The 19,503-nt window shown below is 42.7% G+C and overlaps 1 pseudogene; it reads right to left on the bottom strand.

Moving 5' to 3' along the window:
• LOC112071985 (serine/threonine-protein kinase N2-like) overlaps nucleotides 1-18,699 on the bottom strand; it is a 51,883-nt pseudogene extending 33,184 nt beyond the window's left edge.
• Nucleotides 18,700-19,503: the final 804 nt, after the last annotated feature.

The following is a 19,503-nucleotide window of genomic DNA, read 5'->3' as shown; positions in this document are numbered from 1 at the left end:
GGGATACCTAGTCAGTTGTACAACTGAATGCCTTCAACTGAAATGTGTCTAGGGCATTTAATCAGAGGTCGGGGTGTGGGGGGTGGGGGGTCAGAGAGGTACGTTGCTTAATTGACATCACGTGCCGCGGGAACAGAGAGGTGCTTTTGCCTTAATTGACAACCACGTCGTCTGCCCCCTGCCTTGCTCAGGGGCAGAATGACAGATTTTAACCTTGTCAGGTCGGGGATACGATCCTTTCAGTTACCGGCTCAACGTCTAAACATGTAGGCTCCCTGCAACCACAGATGGAAGATGACACTTGGCGGCCACAAAAATGAATAAATTAAATGAGTGTTGACAAAAATTCGATATGCAACTACATTTTGTTTAAGGCTGTTTCATTGAGAGAAAGCTAATTCTGCTCCTGTGAAATGAGCCGTGCCCTCAATTATGAACGCAACTCGTTTCCATTGCCTTTAAATTGTTACTTGGCTCAACAATAAGTCGGGTGAATTTTGGCCAATTTCTCCTGACAGAGTGGTGTAACTGAGTCAGGTTTGTAGGCCTCTTGCTTCGGACACGTTGTTGTCTGCCCACAAATTTCTATAGGATGGAGGTCAGGCTTTGTGATGGCCACTCCAATACTTGACTCTGTTGTCCTTAACACATTTTGCACAAACCTTGGTAAGTATCGCTGGGGTCATGTCCATTTGGAAGACCCATTTGCGACAAGTTTTAACTTCCTGACTGATGTCTTGAGATGTTGCTCAATATACCACATAATTTCCTGCCTCATGATGCATCATTATTTGTGAAGTGCACAGTCCATCCTGCAGCAAAGCAACCCCACAACATGATGCTGCCACCCCCGTGCTTCACGGTTGGATGGTGTTCTTTGGCTTGCAAGCCTCCCCTTTTTCCTCCTGGTCATTATGGCCAAACAGTTCTATTTTTGTTTCATCAGACCAGAGGACATTCCTCCAAAAGCACATCTTTGTCCCATGTCCAGTTGCAAACCGTAGTCTGGCTTTTTTATGGCGGTTTTGGAGCAGTGGCTTTTTCCTTGCTGAGCAGCCTTTCAGGTTATGTCGATATGACTCGTTTTTACTGTGGATATAGATACTTTGGTATGTTCCTCCAGCATCTTCACAAGTCCTTTGCTGTTTGTTCTGTGATTGATTTGCACTTTTCGCACCAAAGTACGTTCATCTCTAGGAGACAGAACGCGTTCCTTCCTGAGCGTGATGACGGCTGCGTGGTCCCATGGTGTTTATTGCGTACTATGGTTTGTACAGATGAACGTGGTACCTTCAGGGTTTGGAATTTGCTTCTAAGAGAACCAGATTTGTGGGTTTACCATTTTCCCTGAGATCTTGCCTGATTTCTTTGTGATTTCCCATGATGAAGCAAAGAGGCACTGAGTTTGAAAGTAGCCTTGAAGTGCAGCCACAGGTTCACCTCCAATGTGACTCAAAATTATGTATTAGCCTATCAGAATCATCTTAAAGCCTGCATACATTTTTCTGGAACTTTCCAAGCTGTTTAAAGCACAGTCAACTTAGGTGATGTAAACTTCTGACCACTGGAATTGTGATCAAGTGAATTGTAAGGTGAAATAATCTGGTCTGTAACAATGTTCGAAAAATTACTTGTGCATGCACAATGTAGATGTCCTAACCGACTTACCAAAACTATAGTTTGTTAACAAGAAATGTGTGGAATGGTTGAAAAACACTGTTAACGGCTCCAACTTAAGTGTATGTAAACTTCCGACTTCAACTGTACGTGGCTTATTGATAACTATATGTCCTAATATTAGGTAGTTGGCTGCCCAGTGATTAACATTGTAACTCTCTGATGTGAATGGTTGGCAACGATGTTTKGTTTCTAAGTGCTACTGAATAAGSTCAACTGAAATGCGCATGATACACATAATTACTCTATCAATCCATTCCAAATCTTTATACATGACACAGGGGGGGATATGTTGATCTGGCCTAGGACAGCAGCAGAACTGCTAGGKCRGGGCCTGACAAGCACAATCATTTGCCCTCTAATTTACTTGCATTTGCGGAGGAACTGGGTCTGCTCAAAGTGAGCCGCTGCTGTTGGGAGGAAAGACTGTCCAACTCAGTAGCTCGATGTGCATCAGCCTCATTACTTTGTCCTCAAGAAAGAGCGATCTGGAAGCCGTCTTTACTCTGTTTTGGAGAAATAATCCCCTCTCGGCAGGCACACTGGAAACGGGGATAATCAACACAATCTTCACCAAACAGTAACACACCCAACACTAATTTCCAATCAGCTTGAGGATTTAATATGAAGTACATTAGCCTTTGATGTTGGAGCACATCGACTGGTATTTCCGTCAATGAATAAAAAGTCTTATTTTGCAATGGACTTTTTGTTGTTGTTGACAATTTGGGTCAGCAACGATTTTATTTAGCAGCTTTTTCTCTCTTTTTTTTTTCTGCCCCGAAAGCCGGCATTTACCGGGAAACCCTGATTCATACCCATAATTATGTACGTGTGTGTGTAGTACAGAGCAGGGACCCATGATTACATTCTGTTACCGTGTGTAAATCCACTTCACTCACGGTGTCATGTCATAGCCGACACGCCATTCTCTCTGCAGACATCTTTCAATCTTGAGCAGATATTTTGGGAAAACGTAGTCACAAACTGAAGGAGATTTGACAGAAATTCTGTTATATAAACGTTGAATCTGCAACAGTTCTAGTAAAATGTGTTTTTGTAAAATGTTCTATGTAAATTGTTAAACGGTGTCCTTGTGCATAGAGTTTAATGGTTTGTTAAACTTTGAAATCAATGGGTTTTGGTTTGGGAAACATTTTAAGTGAAAAATCAGAGTCTCAGCGCAAGTGCATTACTGTGGAATTGCTCTACTACAAATCAGTTCAGCCAGAGGCTATACTGGATTTAAGAAAGGCAAGGATCTCTCTTCACTATGTACAAATATACAGTATCAACTTCAACGGAGTTGTAGACATGTTTAAAATGACCTAACGATGTGGCTATACTGCATAGACAAAGCAGGCCATTGTGTTGTCTGACCTTGTTTAGCTAGTTCATCCTGCGCTATAAACCACAACACAACTCAGACAGAATGCTGACTCCCATAATTAGTATAGAGAAGAACTTGACATTCACTATGATGAATGTAATGAAGGAGAAAACGACACACTGCTGCAGAGCAGAACAGGTATTCCTTACCGTGTCCATGATATCCAGCACAGAGGCATGAACCGATCCAAGCATTTTTCAAATGTACTGTACAGGCTCCCCCCCCCTCTGTTTCCTTGGTTTGAAACAAGTTCACAAGAAACTGGAGACGTAGTATAATCCACTGCTATGAAGCACCACGGCCATATTGGTTGGTACTTCGAGTCCGCAGTCACTCAGCTTGGTTTAGTTATGGTGTTTGTTCTCACAGTCTGCTCCTTGCGGCATCAGAATAGCTGATAAGCAGTTTGGAGAGGACTSAGGAGGTCAAATCCCGCTAAGCTGTTATAGTGGATAAAACCCCAGCTGATGCAAGCAGACAAGTTAAATATCGTTTACAGCCCTGCTACCTCGCAGGGTGTTAAAGTAACGTGGTTCCCAAAGKCACAGACGTGTTATCCATCAGTCTTCTCATCTACATTTCAACCCAATACCGCAATGAAAAATAATCCTCAATCCATCCTCTAGCCAGACAAGGATATTTAATGTAACCTCGGGCTGTGACGGTAACTGAATAACCGTGTAGCTGACGGTTATGCATGAAGACCGTCATGAACATAAAATAACCATCAAACCCGTTTAAAAATAGGCCTACATTCATCATCATTTTTATTTATTAGCTTTATTTTCACGTAGACACATTTGACCTAATAGTGGGAGTGTTTACTAATGACTATAAGTCGTTGTTTTGTTAACTTAGTCAATCTACATCTCTTCCCAACTGCCGTCTGACGCTCCAGTAGCTAATCTGATAGATGTGCGGGTGTAGAAGCTCTTGCCTATAGGCTGTGTTTGATGTGTGAACTTTCTTTTATACAATGTTTTCATTGCRGTCTAGTAAATAAATACATTGGTCTTGTTTTAAATAAAGATGGATGTGTCTGACTATTCAATAATTATTCAACAAGGTTGTTCTGGCGCTGAGGCCGACAATGAGCTAATGTGTCAAATGGACAATCCCTCAAGGCATATACGTTATAATTTGATACAGATAATTTTCTTAAATTTATATAGACTACTCAACACTGATAAATAMGCTATGGACYTGTTGRATGTATTTGTTTACATTTTAATGGAGTGTCAATTGCATCTTCATGTTCCCACAAATACTTTATATGGTTTTGAAGCTAAGATTTAAAAGTTGTATTTTTTCTACAGAAACAGATYGTGCTTTTCTCTAAGCAGTTGGAGGCAGATTATTCAGTCAACCTTTTTATCTATTCTTGATTATGGTGATATTATTTATAAACCTTTGGAAATGTGTTAAGTTTGTGTAACCGATGTGAAATGGCTAGCTAGTTAGCGGTGGTGCGCGCTAGCAGCCTTTCAGTCGGTTACGTCACTCGCTCTGAAACCTAGAAGTAGTGGTTCCCCTTGCTCTGCAAGGGCCGCGGCRTTTGTGGAGRGATGGGTAACGARGCTTCGTGGGRGACRGTTGTTGATGTGTGCAGAGGGTCCCTGGTTCGCGCCRGTGTCGGGGCGAGGGGACGGTTTAAAGTTATACTGTTACATTTGRTGAAAATAAACACAGTTGACYGTGAGAGGACGTTTTTTGTTGTTGKTAAGTTTATATAGGCTACTCYTTCAAGAGCTAGAGAGAGGGAGAAGAGATGGGCCAGTGGAGTTGCTAGCGGAGATGTGTGAATTGCGCAAGAAGGGAACAGTGAAGACAGAGAGATTGATTTAGCATTATCCTATAACGTAGACAATTGTTTATATATCCTACAGAAAGGATTTGAAGCTAAGGCACGGTTTTGGGGAAAGGACAAATGTGATTTGTTTATGTATCCGAGTGAGATGCGCTACAGACGACTTTGATTGATGGGTCCTTTTAGGTGGGTAGGTGTGCGTGTATAAGTTCACAAATTCTCTATGGCCGTTCAGAAAGTTTCCTAAAACAGGGCTAGCTTGTCTGGGTCTCTTTAGTCAGATTGCAACAAGACACTGTTTTCTTTTCTGTGTCAGCAAAGGTGCGAGGAATGCCGACWGGTGAAAGTTCAACCTTTCCTCTCTAAACAACTGAATGAAACGTAGCCAAGCTCCTTTCATGGTTCATCCTAGCTATAGGATGCATAGCCTAAATCCTAGCGTCCTCTCTTGCCAATCTGCAGCAGAGTTGGTAACGTTATGCAATTTGTTCCGAAAAAAAAAATTATGGTTTAGTGCGTCAATCTATTTTTTGTAATTCCCCTTGAAATCTGACATTTCATACATTTGTATACTAGACTAATATTTAGGAGGTAATAATACCAAAATGTTACTGATAATAACGAATTGTAACCGTCACAGACCTAATGTAACCTGTTGTACTGTAGCTGTCAACACAACAGTCACTAGGTCACCAAGGAAACAGCCTGGTAGTCCAAACACCAAAACAAACAGAAGACGGAGTCCTGTGAACTCCGCCATTTAGCCTCAGAGCCTAAAACACTAGATCCACCAACGGACCAATGACGTTTGATTTTGTAAATAGATAAGCCAACAAATATATAGCCTCACCTGCTTCTTCCCTGACTTTGCCATAACGTTTGTATTTTACATTTCATTACAAATCAAACATATTGAGCAATGAGTTTAGATTTTTTAAAAGTTTATTTACTTCTTTTTTTTGCCAGGCTCTAACGTGCCTCTCTCCTCTGAATGAATGGCATAGGCTAAATGGATGAATGGGCAATAGAAACTGATAATTGTGCACTTTACTTCACAATCGAATTTAGATTAGGCTTAAGTGAATGATAAGGAGGGTGAAGACGTTGATTTAAATTTAGAACAATAGTGCAATGAAGAATTGTGGCCATTGTGACTATGAAATCGGGAGTCATTGTGACTGTGAAATCGAGAGTTTAGAGAAGAGAAAACGAGATGATTGATTCATATGTAAAAAGGCACAATACAGGGTCCCGTACAATCAATAAATTACAATGATTTTCATATACTATATATATACACAAAAGTATGTGGACACCCACGCCTTCAAATTAGAGGATTCGGCTATGTCAGCCACACCCGTTGCTGACAGGTGTATAAAATCGAGAAGACAGCTAGGCAATCTCCATGGACAAACATTGGCAGTATAATGTCCTTACTGAAGAGCTCAGTGACTCTCAACGTGACACCGTCAAAGGTTGCCACCTTTCCAACGTCTAGGACCAACACTTCCTCAGCCGCAAAGTGGTAGGCCYCACAAGCTCACAGAACGGGACKGCGTGTAAAAATCATCGGTCCTTGGTTGCAACACTAGCGAGTTCCAAACTGCCTCTGGAAGCAACGTCAGCACAATAACTGTTCGTCAGGAACTTCATGAAATGGGTTTCCATGGCCGAGTAGCCGCACACAAGCCTAAGATCACTTTGCACAATGCCAAGCGTCGGCTGGAGTGGTGTAAAGCCGTTGGACTCTTGAGCAGTGGAAACTCGTTCTCTGGAGTGATGAATCCCGCTTCACCATCTAGCAGTGTGACAGACGAATCTGGGTTTGGCAGATGCCATGAGAATGCTACCTGCCCGAATGAATAGTGACAATTGTAAAGTTTAGTGGAGGAGGAATAATGGTCTGGGTCTGAATGGAAGCAAGTCTGGCAGCAATGTTCCAACTTCTAGTGGAAAGCCTTCCCTGAAGAGTGGAGGCTGTTATTGGCACGCAAAAGGGTGGACCGACTTCATATTAATGACTTCCCAGAAGAGTGGAGGCTGTTGTAGCAGCAAAGGGGGGACCAACTTCATATTAATGACTTCCCAGAAGAGTGGAGGCTGTTACAGCAGCAAAGGGGGACGACTTCATATTAATGACTTCCCAGAAGAGTGGAGGCTGTTGTAGCAGCAAAGGGGACCAACTTCATATTAATGACTTCCCAGAAGAGTGGAGGCTGTAGCAGCAAAGGGGGACCAACTTCATATTAATGACTTCCCAGAAGAGTGGAGGCTGTTGTAGCAGCAAAGGGGGACCAACTTCATATTAATGACTTCCCAGAAGAGTGGAGGCTGTTTAGCAGCAAAGGGGGACCAACTTCATATAACGACTTCCCAGAAGAGTGGAGGCTGTTATGGCAGCAAAGGGGACCAACTTCATATTAACGACTTCCCAGAAGAGTGGGCTGTGTTAGCAGCAAAGGGGGACCAACTTCATATTAACGACTTCCCAGAAGAGTGGAGGCTGTGTAGCAGCAAAGGGGGACCAACTCATATTAATGACTTCCCAGAAGAGTGGAGGCTGTTGTAAGCAGCAAAGGGGGACCAACTTCATATTAACGACTTCCCAGAAGAGTGGAGGGCTGTTGTAGCAGCAAAGGGGACCAACTTCATATTAATGACTTCCCAGAAGAGTGGAGGCTGTTGTAGCAGCAAAGGGGGACCAACTTCATATTAATGACTTCCCAGAAGAGTGGAGGCTGTTGTCAGCAGCAAAGGGGACCAACTTCATATTAATGACTTCCCAGAAGAGTGGAGGCTGTTAGCAGCAAAGGGGGACCAACTCCATATTAATGACTTCCAGAAGAGTGGAGGCTGTTAGCAGCAAAGGGGGACCAACTTCATATTAATGACTTCCCAGAAGAGTGGGAGGCTTTAGGCAGCAAAGGGGACCACTTCATATTAATGACTTCCCAGAAGAGTGGAGGCTGTTACAGCAGCAAGGGGACCAAATTCATATTAATGACTTCCCAGAAGAGTGGAGGCTGTTACAGCAGCAAAGGGGGACCAACTTCATATTAATGACTTCCCAGAAGAGTGGAGGCTGTTACAGCAGCAAAGGGGGACCAACTCCATATTAATGACTTCCCAGAAGAGTGGAGGCTGTTAGCAGCAAAGGGGGACCAACTTCATATTAATGACTTCCCAGAAGAGTGGAGGCTGTTACAGCAGCAAAGGGGGACCAACTCATATTAAGACTTCCCAGAAGAGTGGAGGCTGTTTAGCAGCAAAGGGGACCAACTTCATATTAACGACTTCCCAGAAGAGTGGAGGCTGTTATGGCAGCAAAGGGGGACCAACTTCATATTAAAACTTCCCAGAAGAGTGGAGCTGTTATAGCAGCAAAGGGGACCAACTTCCATATAAGACTTCCCAGAAGAGTGGAGGCTGTTATGGCAGCAAAAGGGGACCACTTCATATTAATGACTTCCCAGAAGAGTGGAGGCTGTTGTAGCAGCAAAGGGGGACCAACTTCATATTAATCGACTTCCCAGAAGAGTGGAGGCTGTTATGGCAGCAAAGGGGGACCGACTTCATATTAATGACTTCCCAGAAAGAGGGAGGCTGTGTACAGCAGCAAAGGGGGACCAACTTCATATTAATGACTTCCCAGAAGAGTGGAGGCTGTTATGGCAGCAAAGGGGACCAACTTCATATTAATGACTTCCCAGAAGAGTGGAGGCTGTGTAGCAGCAAAGGGGACCAACTTCATATTAATGACTTCCCAGGAAGAGTGGAGGCTGTTATGCAGCAAAGGGGACCAACTTCATATTAATGACTTCCCAGAAAGAGTGGAGGCTGTTGTAGCAGCAAAAGGGGGACCAACTTCATATTAAGACTTCCCAGAAGAGTGGAGGCTGTTACAGCAGCAAGGGGGACCAACTTCATATTAATGACTTCCCAGAAAGTGGAGGCTGTTGTAGCAGCAAAGGGACCAACTTCATATTAATGACTTCCCAGAAGAGTGGAGGCTGTTGTAGCAGCAAAGGGACCAACTTCATATTAATGACTTCCCAGAAGAGTGGAGGCTGTTGTAGCAGCAAAGGGGGACCAACTTCATATTAAGACTTCCCAGAAGAGTGGAGGCTTTGTTAGCAGCAAAGGGGGACCAACTCATATTAATGACTTCCCAGAAGAGTGGAGGCTGTTGTAGCAGCAAAGGGGGACCAACTTCATATTAATGACTTCCCAGAAGAGTGGAGGCTGTTGTAGCAGCAAAGGGACCAACTTCATATTAATGACTTCCCAGAAGAGTGGAGGCTGTTGTAGCAGCAAAGGGGGACCAACTTCATATTAATGCCCATTATTTTAGAATGAGATGTTCGATGAGCAGGTGTCCGTTCAAAAGTTCTGCTAACTTTGGTCATGTAGTGTATTTTGTCATTTTCACGCATATTAACGCTTTACATTTGTGCCTATTTATCAGCGTTGGCGCTCATGTTTATAATAATTTGACCTTTGCGGGTTGATATCCTATTTTCCGTTACTGGATTATCATTCACTATAACTCTTTTACTAATGAAATGGAAGGGAAATTAAAACATGCTATGTGTTGCAGTAGTCCTTTAGAATAATGCWAAATATATCATTCACTATCCAAGTTGATGACCGAAGGGGAAGCAAACGATGCCAGTCAGCKTGCACAGCCAGCCCATCGAATCTACACCTAAACTCATTTCACACAGAATAAGAATTCGCCTAAAGACAGGGTGAGTGACAATATTATTAGTTGTCAAATTGTACATGAAGAGATGGGCACAGCTTGGAATTGGCACAAGCAGGGAGAGGAGCAGAGTCACAAGCAGGGAGAGGAGCAGAGTACAAAGCAGGGAGGAGAGCAGAGGCACAAGCAGGGAGAGGAGCAGAGTCACAAGCAGGGAGAGGAGCAGAGTCACAAGCAGGGAGAGGAGCAGAGTCACAAGCAGGGAGAGGAGCAGAGTCACAAGCAGGGAGAGGAGCAGAGTCACAAGCAGGGAGAGGAGCAGAGTCACAAGCAGGGAGAGGAGCAGAGTCACAAGCAGGGAGAGGAGCAGAGTCACAAAGCAGGGAGAGGAGCAGAGTTCACAAGCAGGGAGAGGAGCAGAGTCACAAGCAGGTAAAATGGTTTGATTTCTATATAGTATCAGAAAAAGCTGCCGTTTCTATGATACTTACCTTCGTCAAATAACTAAATTCAACAGCTCGATTTCCAAATGTAACTTTTTCCAAGTATAACCACGCTGTCTGTGTTCAGCACATGAGCACTCATGGCAGCATTGCTCAGGCTTCTAAGCAAAGACTAGTAGTAACTACACATTTTGTTATTTCCACAATGTTTGTTTAGTCTAGGGATGCACAATATGTCGGTGAACATACCGGGAAGATATTAGCTAAAAATGCCGACATCGGTATTGGCCCGATGTCTAGTTTAAAGCCGATGTGAAAAACCGATGTGAAAGCTGACGTGCATACCTACATAACGTAGGTACATGACGTAATGACGCCACGTAAAATGTMGCGCRACACGTGCAACACAGCATTCCTAACCTAGCCCACAATGTCTGCTGTGAGGATCGAGCAGTCAAAAAGTCCAGCAGTCATTTGACAGAGTAAGAACATTTCAGCGAGACAACTCAAAGGCGAAATCCATTAAAGCCAAGATAATGGAATTCATTGCCCTTGACAATCAACCGTTCTCTGTCGTGGGTGATGTTGGCTTTCGCCGACTGATGGAGCACCGGTACACACTAACGTTACCATGTGCGCTATTGTTCAGATGTTTCCCTACCGGAGTTACACAGTAATGGCGTCACTGCTATTAGCTTCACTACATACTATGGAACGCCGTTTGGGTCTTTGCTTGTCAAAAAAGATACATGTCAAATAACACTATTRTGACGCGTTAGATAAGCTTTTAATTTGGACACGTAAAATAACACAGTTCTATTATAGAATGTTGTGTGTTCTGAATTTGCACGTGCAAGCCTAGCGCTACCACTACTATTACTAGCACTGAAAAAGCTGTACAAAACAAGTCTGCAAACAAGCAAACACCAGCCACGAACGATGTGTTTACAAAACCGCGTTGGTAATAAAGCATTATTTGTTCGACCACAACTTCTGGGGTAGCTAGCTTTAGCTTGGTACCTAGCTAGCACTAATACAACCAGCCTGAAAACAACAACCAGTAGAAACTGCAGTCATTTTCACTATTCTTAGCAATGATTTAGGAATCCTTGTGAGTAAGTATTAGCTAGGTAGCCACTTGTTGTTCGKCTATTGAAATTGAACTTCAGTTCATCAAAATAAATAGCTAGCCAGCTACTTAACACTGTTGCCCAAAGTTAACGTTATAAGCAGCCAYCTATCTTCATCTGGCTAGTGAAGCTCGACATGACCAGGTTATGTGTTGTGAAGCTAGCCACAATAAGGATTAGGCACAATTGTGAAATTTGCGGCTTGCCTTCAAAATAAAAGTACCTCTTTGAAAGTGATGCAGAAGGTTACAATTGGTGGAATCCTGCCATATTTAGACTAGATAATGTTAAACTAGGTTGGAATGTGAAGCAATGAAATGGGGTATCGGTCTACTCGGTGACACCCACAGAACACAACTGGGGAGAGTTTACGCAAATACTAGCCTTGTAGCTCTTATCGCGGGAGTGTTACTGTGTGAAATCCCCTCCCCAGTCAGCCTATTGTGTGTATTGACATTCATATTGCACTGTACAMCTTTACCTAAGGATTGGGGATCAGTCTACTCAATACCTAATATATTTTTCCCCAACGTCCTCCTCAGAGTTATCCGACTCCAAAACATCCATGTGGTATTGTTTTTCCTCTGGGATAGTGTTCAATACACAGGTTGACAATAAATGTGGATCAATTCACAGTGGTTTCAGAGTCCCGCAATAAGAGCTACGATGCTAATGTTCTCTGGGTGTCACTGAGTAGTCTGATACCCTGTGTCATTGATCCACAATCCATAGGTAAGGCTGTACAGTGAAATAAGTATGCTGCCAATGTAATTCTAAAGTATAATACATCCAGTGTCATTTCAACAGCTTTTTGTCAAATTAACAAATTCATGTCTTTTGTTGATTTTATATAAACAACATTCCAACCTCGTTTAGCGTGATCTATTCAATTATGGCATAATTCTACTATTTGTATTCATTTGCATCACTGTCAATGARATACTTTTATTTTGAAGGCTAACCGCAAAGTCCACTATTGTGGCTAATCCTTATTGTGGCTAGCTTCACATAGATGGGTCCGACCACCATTAATCAAATAAGAAGACTTATAAAATCAGGGTAATTTTAGATGACACCTAGCTATATAMTTAGCTAGCTAGCTAACTATATAGCTACTGAAACAGATGTCATTTCCCTATGTTTTTGGGGAAGAACATTGTTTGCATCCATGAGCTAGCTAGCTTTTTAATTTATTTTTATGACCAGCACTGTAGGTGCACGAGACAACTTTATTAGCATCATAGCATCCATATCGATGAATCGTTGTGACTTGATGAAATACGAGTGATAATGTAATCAATGTTGTAATAACTAAGTAAAAACAGTATGATAGTGTTATTGACGTATCTTTTTTGACATGCAAACACCACCAACGACGTTCCATAGCAAGCACGTTCCGCAAACGGCGTTCCATAGCAAAGACCCCAACGGCGTCCATTAGCAAAGACCCCAACGGCGTTCCATAGCAAAGACCCCAACGGCGTTCCATAGCAAAGACCCCAACGGCGTTCCATAGCAAAAGACCCCAACGGCGTCCCATAGAAATCCTGGTTGAGAATAAAACTGAACAACGAAATAGCACAGCAGGTAAGTGAAAGTTATAGGTTTTGATTATGTTTTACTGGTAATGGSGACAAACTTAAATACCKKAAAAAATAKTTTTTGGTCAGTGTGGTTTGTATAACCTTTATTTAACTAGGCAAGTCAGTTAAGAACAAATTCTTATTTACAATGACGGCCTTCTCCCCGGCCAAACCCGGACGACGCTGGACCAATTGTGAGCCACCCTATGGGACTCCCAATCACGGCCGGATGTGATACAGCCTGGATTCAAACCAGGGACTGTAGTGACGCCTCTTGCACTGAGATGCAGTGCCTTAGACCYCTGCGTCCGTGTGTYTGTGTTAACTATTTAACTGMACMAGAATGCTTAAAAGGCCACTAAAATGTGTAATATCGGTATAGGGTTGTTTGGCAAGGAAAATATCGGATATCGGTATCGGCCAYAAATACCATGTCGGTGCATCACCAGTTAAGTCCTTTTAAAATGAAGTTATAGATATATTTAAGATCTATATAGATAGATTTAACTCTTGACCTAGTTGTTTTTCATTTGTATGATGTGTTGTTGTTGGAAGTGCGCCATGGTCAGTTTAGCTCAGAAAATGTTGCCSTTGTCAATCTCCCGCCATACGCGGCTACATAGTTCTAGCTAATGAGCGGGCCGGCCGTGCTACAGTGTTGTACTTCTATGACCCTCAGTTGTTTTTGCWACATGCTTATTTGCTGAAAGGGCCGGCGGCTTTAGTGTTAAGAGTTTCAGTTTAGAAAGATGAGTCAGACTCCGACAGAAGAATGTAGAAATGTAGTTTCAGGCATTCCTCCAACATTGGAACCAACCTCCAGCAAAAATAAAGTGCTGGGCTGAAGGACAGGCTCTTAGCATAGCGAGAGACTGAGAGAAAGCGAGGGGGAGATAGAGAAAGCAAGGGGGAGAGAGAGAAAGCGAGAGGGAGAGAGAGAAAGCGAGAGGGAGAGGGAGAGAGAGAAAGCGAGAGGGAGAGAGAGAAAGCGAGAGGGAGAGAGAGAAAGCGAGAGGGAGAGGGGGAGAGGAAGAAAGCGAGAGAGAAAGCGCGCGAGAGAGAGAGAGAAGAACAGAGACAAATGGCAGCCTGATTGCGTAACTCACTAATTCCCCCTGTGGGATAACAGGTGTCCACGTGCCGTTTAAAACAAAAGACTATTGAAGTACACTGTTGTACTTTCTAACACTCAAGTCTTTTTCGCAACATGCTTATTATGACTGACTGTAATAACAATGTCGAGTCATGGGTGTAGTACAAAGAGGCATCTTCTTAAGCCACATCTGACTAGTCCCACTCCATCCACACTGTGACTAAATGGATAGTGTGTGCCTATAAACCAACGTTTAGGGGAGACCTCGACCTCTTTATTAATGTGTTATTGTACCACGACATGTTGAATACTGATACTGCTATTAATATCGGATTAATCTTGTCTGTTTTTTCCCCTAGTAGGGTTAATGTAATCTCATCCACCAGCCAGGTCTCTCTATGCAGTAGGCCAACAATTCCACAATAATGGAATTACACTGACTCAGTTTGGTAACAGAATTGTGGTAAAATGTCCCTCCCCTTTTTATGTGAACACATTTTCTAAGAACTCTCTGCTCCGAATGAAGATTCAAAAGGTGACTGCAGAAAGAATGGGGTTTCAGCTTAACACGACACATGACATTTGAATAAATGGGTTTTGCTTGTTGAACTACAGTAGGTGAAGTCGATTTATATATTTTGTTATTTAACTAGGCAAGTCAGTTAAGAAACAAATTCTTATTTACAATGACGGCCAAGCCTGGATGACGCTGGGCCAATTGTGCGCCGCCCTATGGGACACCCGATCACAGCCAGATGCAATTCAGCTTGGATTCGAACCAGGGACTGTAGTGACGCCTCTTGCACTGACATGCAGTGCCTTAGACCGCTGCGCCACTCAGGAGCCCATCCGGTATTTGAATTACATCCGGTAACAGAATTACATCATGGGTGCCTGATTTGTACTATACAGAAGTGCATAATTATGGATATGAATTTCATTCTCAACGTCTGTTTCACAAGTCAGGACATCGCAGTACAGCACAGCATTACTTTGACCACCAAACAGAAGGGCAAAAATGTTGTTAATAGTGAGTGAACGCAGAACATGGCATTTGAGGAGGACAGTAGCAGGAGGACCACTATGAGGTGACCAGTGGAAGGAGGACAGTAGCAGGAGACCCTATGAGGTGAACAGTGGAAGGGAGGATAGTAGCAGGACACCCTATTGGGTGACAGGGAAGGGAGGACAGTAGCAGGACACCCTATGAGGTGAAACAGTGGAAGGGAGTGCGATAGACAGGAGACCCTATGAGGTGAACAGGGGAAGAGAGGACAGTAGCAGGACCCTATGAGGTGAACAGTGGAAGGGAGGACAGTAGCAGGAGACCCTATGAGCGTGAAACAGGGGAAGAGAGGATCAGTAGCAGGACACCCTATGAGAGTGAACAGTGGAAGGAGGACGTAGCAGGAGACCCTATGAGGTGAACAGCTGGAAGGGAGGACAGTAGCAGGAGACCCTATGAGAGTGAACAGGGGGAAGGGGAAGGAGAGTAGCAGGAGACCCTATGAGGTGACAGTGGAAGGGAGACAGTAGCAGGAGACCCTATGAGGTGAACAGTGGAACGAAGAGGACGAGTAGCAGGAGACCCTATGAGGTGAACAGTGGAAGGGAGGACAGTAGCAGGACACCCTATGAGGTGAACAGGGGAAGGGAGGACAGTAGCTGGAGACCCTATGAGGTGAACAGTGGAAGGGAGGACAGTAGCAGGAGACCCAARTMTGGTTTATGATCAACTACTATGATGTCCCCAAAAAGAAAGGAGGACCAAGGCACTCTTCATATAATTAATTAAAAATGCCTTTATTAGTAATGTCCCATTGTAGCCAATTCAATTGCAGTAATTCTGATACCAAAATCTATAACAGAATTACAAGTTTTAATCACTTAATAAATCAGCAAACTTGATATCAGTAAAAACACTATAACTAATTGGTAGGTCTACCTTTACTTGTTACTTGTGTGAACTTACATTATCCTCCCTCATGAGAAATGTTAAAATATATTCAAGATATGTGGGGTTTTGCTAAAGAATTAAGACACAAAGGAATGTTTCTTAAAAAAAATGTTTTAAATAATTAAAATAATCCAAAACTAAATATAAAATAGTTGTCAGGGATATTTAATTCAACATTATTGTGTTTTGATGAATTTCTAATACATTTTAAAGACTTTCTGGTAAATGTCTAAGACCCCTTTTCTCTTAGTCCTTTTCGTAAGCTTATTACACATTTTTTGGGATAGAAAAACGGTAATTTCACCCCATAAAATATAGACTCTWAGCTTCCATTTGACATGCCTCTATTAACTTCACATGGTGGTGCTCATGGGTCCTTTTACATGGAAATGCCCAGTAGCAAGTTAGCCTGGGGAACGAGGTTACATTCAACACAACCCTAAAGCGCCCCTCCAGACCAAATGGCAGAGGTTGTACCAAGTCATTCATAAGAAGGCCTAACTCAGAGGATATACATCCCCAACAGTTGGAATTCCATGTTCTTGATAACGACAAAAGGTACAATCCACTTCCTTGTTTGTAAGACCCCTTACCCTCTGCTCTCCCCTCACTGCTCTGAACCCAATGAGTTATACTCTAGTCACCTGAAGTTAATGAATCAAATCGAATTGTATTTTGTCACATGCACCAAATACAACAGGTGAAATACTTACAAGCCCTTAACCAACAATGCAGATAAGAAAATACCCCCAAAAAAGAGATAACAAATCATTTTAAGAGCAGTAGTAAATAACAATGTGGAAGCTATATACAGGGGGTACCGGTACAGAGTCAGTGTGGAGGCTATATACAGGGTGTTACGGTACAGAGTCAATGTGGAGGCTATATACAGGGTGTACCGGTACAGAGTCAATGTGGAGGCTATATACAGGGTGTACCGATACAGAGTCAATGTGGAGGCTATATACAGGGGGGTATCGTACCAGAGTCAATGTGGAGGCTATATACAGGGGGTACCGGTACAGAGTCAATGTGGAGGCTATATACAGGGGGTACCGGTACAGAGTCAATGTGTCAATGTGCGGGGGGCACCGATATCGAGGTAATTTAAGTAATTATGTACATGCAGGTAGGGTTATTAAAGTGGCTATGCATCATGTTCCTAAGCCAAGGAATCCTATCCTAGGTGGTCCCAGAGCCCTTTACTGCATTGCAAATAAGGCCCACCCTGCCTGTTCCACACTAACTTCCGAGCATCTCCACTGAAAATAACATTACCTCAGTTTCAGTTGAAGCCGACTACCAAAGAGAGTGTAAAATACTCTGTGCTATTACACTACAAGATCAGGAGTGGTTCAAACCASAAACTAGTCCACTGTATGAAACTGAAGCCTATGATCAACCTGCTCCAAGCAACAGCTAATTAACTGACTATGTAATGTCTGTGAGAGAAAATAATTGATAACATTAATAGATATAAAACGGGAGTTTACTGTGACAGTGAGACTGAGGTGCTGGAGCTGGMWGGATAAAACCGCAAATGATCGACACCGACCAAACAGACCAGTTATCGTGGACATTTTGCCGATTCATTACTAGAGAAATGTGAAGTTTGAACAGAAATAACTTTGCTAATATAGGTGATTGTTAATATGACAATTGATAGGTACAACATTCAAAGTAGTAGGTTGTAAGGGTCATAAAAAATAAAACGGTGGTGCACATTAATGTTATAATCTTATCGTTCAATATATCGTTGTGATAATTCAATACATTAATCGTAATACGGATTTTTGTCCATATCACCCAGCTCTATGAGGTGCCCAATACAAATTGTCACACCCACAGACAGAGAGATTAGTTTGACATAATCTGAGTAACAGAGATTAGGGGCATATTACTTTATTGATCACGTGAATAATTTCCCTTCCGCTTTAGAAGCAATCAAACAAAATAGGCTAGGGAGGGATTATGCAAAGGGCTCCAATCACATTTTGTCTGTTACACTAAAGCTACAGTTGGACACACAAAGTAACAAGGTATGAACAAATTCCTACCAAGGCCAGTCATTTAACAGAAATAACCATGACCTGAAAACGAAAGATGTCATTATAGGCCCACAAACTGTTGTAAAACAACGCGTTTTAGTTGCAGAGTTCTTACCTGTAGGGAATCCGCCGCCATCTTGGTTTTTCAACTTTGAATAAAACTCGGGACAGAGGATATGGGACGACTCATATGAAGAAACAATATTATTCCACCCGTAGRCTATGCAGGATATTTTCCAAAAATACGAATTCCTACTTCGTAAATCCGAAATCAGTAATCAACTCTCTTCGTGATTAACATAGGAACTTTCCCATTACTGTATTTTTAGACTTCATTCTGTATGCTATTCAAAAAGATTCAACCGCAAAACAATCCCAAAATATTATGTTGTAGTTCTCTCCTCATGTAGAACWAAAAATAATTAAACGCAAGCGCTCCTATCCTGAAATCGTCCTCAGAAACACACCGAATTAAAAACTTTATGCGCGGTTCCGACTGAACGTTGTCTGCCAGTCCAGCAACAAATTCACACACTATATGTAGCGTTCAAAACAACTGTGAACTCGGAAATATCCGACTTCAGTGCGTTCAAGACAACTGGGAACTGGGGAAAAAACGAGCTCCCGACTGGGAAAAATCGTTTTGAACGGTCATCCAACTCGGGAACTCAGGCCTCTGTAGAGTTTCGACATGAAAATCACTGACCCAGTTGTCTAGAAAGAACCATAACCCATAGTCACGGAGTGCTTTCCACACGCCCACTACTTTCCTTTCGACACACCCACTCGCCCATTCCCCGGTCGCCATATTGGGATGCAGCTACCTCCTTCTTGCTCTAACCAAAGATTTGTATAATTTAACCAATATAAACCACAACCCGTCGTTTCCGATGGGAATAAATGCGCCATAGTGGGAAAAACTAGCAAGGAGGTGGGCAGAGCTAAAGATGAGCTAGTGAGATCCTATTGGCGCATTCTAGCATCATCTGCATATTTCCGTTAGGGAACGCCTACTTTGTGAAGTGCGCGTGTGCAATAAATACATTTGCCTTTGCTTTGCACTCCTTCTAAACAACATGATTTTTAAAAACTTTTGCAAAGGGTAAAGTATAAAWATCGCAGGCCACTCTGTTCATCACATATTCTAGTTTTGTGAACATCAAACTGTATTGAGATCAAACGTTTCATCGCTGAGAAAATGTGCAGAATGTCGGCCAAAATCCATCTTGTTCCATCTTCTCCCGCTGCCCGTGGGCTTCCTCTCACTACCATATTTGATAATGAGTGTAAACGCTAAGCGGATGCTTCACATTTAAACATCCAGTGAAATATCTGTCTCATTGTCCTATCTGTGCTCTAACGAGGCAAGATTAGGTGGGKCCATTCTAGCCAACGAGAGAGCGGACACTCGTGTGAACAACAGGCACAACGGTTTCAACTAGTTACAGCAGCCACAAAGTCTAAGTGTGCTATATTAAGGTCAGCCATAAGGTTAATGTTAGGTTAAAAATCACATTTTAAGAAGAGACAATGCAGAAATGGGCGGGGTTTATGACTTTGTGGCTGTGGTAACTAGTGACGACATGTGAAGACAACTGCGATATACAGTGTTTTTCTCTAAATTGCCTGGATGTCTTACAGTATTTTTTTAATTTTTATTTAACCTTTATTTA

The sequence above is a fragment of the Salvelinus sp. IW2-2015 genome, unplaced genomic scaffold (genome assembly GCF_002910315.2).
Source record: "Salvelinus sp. IW2-2015 unplaced genomic scaffold, ASM291031v2 Un_scaffold1793, whole genome shotgun sequence".
In the NCBI taxonomy this organism is placed as follows: Eukaryota; Metazoa; Chordata; class Actinopteri; order Salmoniformes; family Salmonidae; genus Salvelinus; species Salvelinus sp. IW2-2015.
Note: the sequence above shows the minus strand (reverse complement) of the source record. Positions and strands in the feature narration are given on the sequence as shown.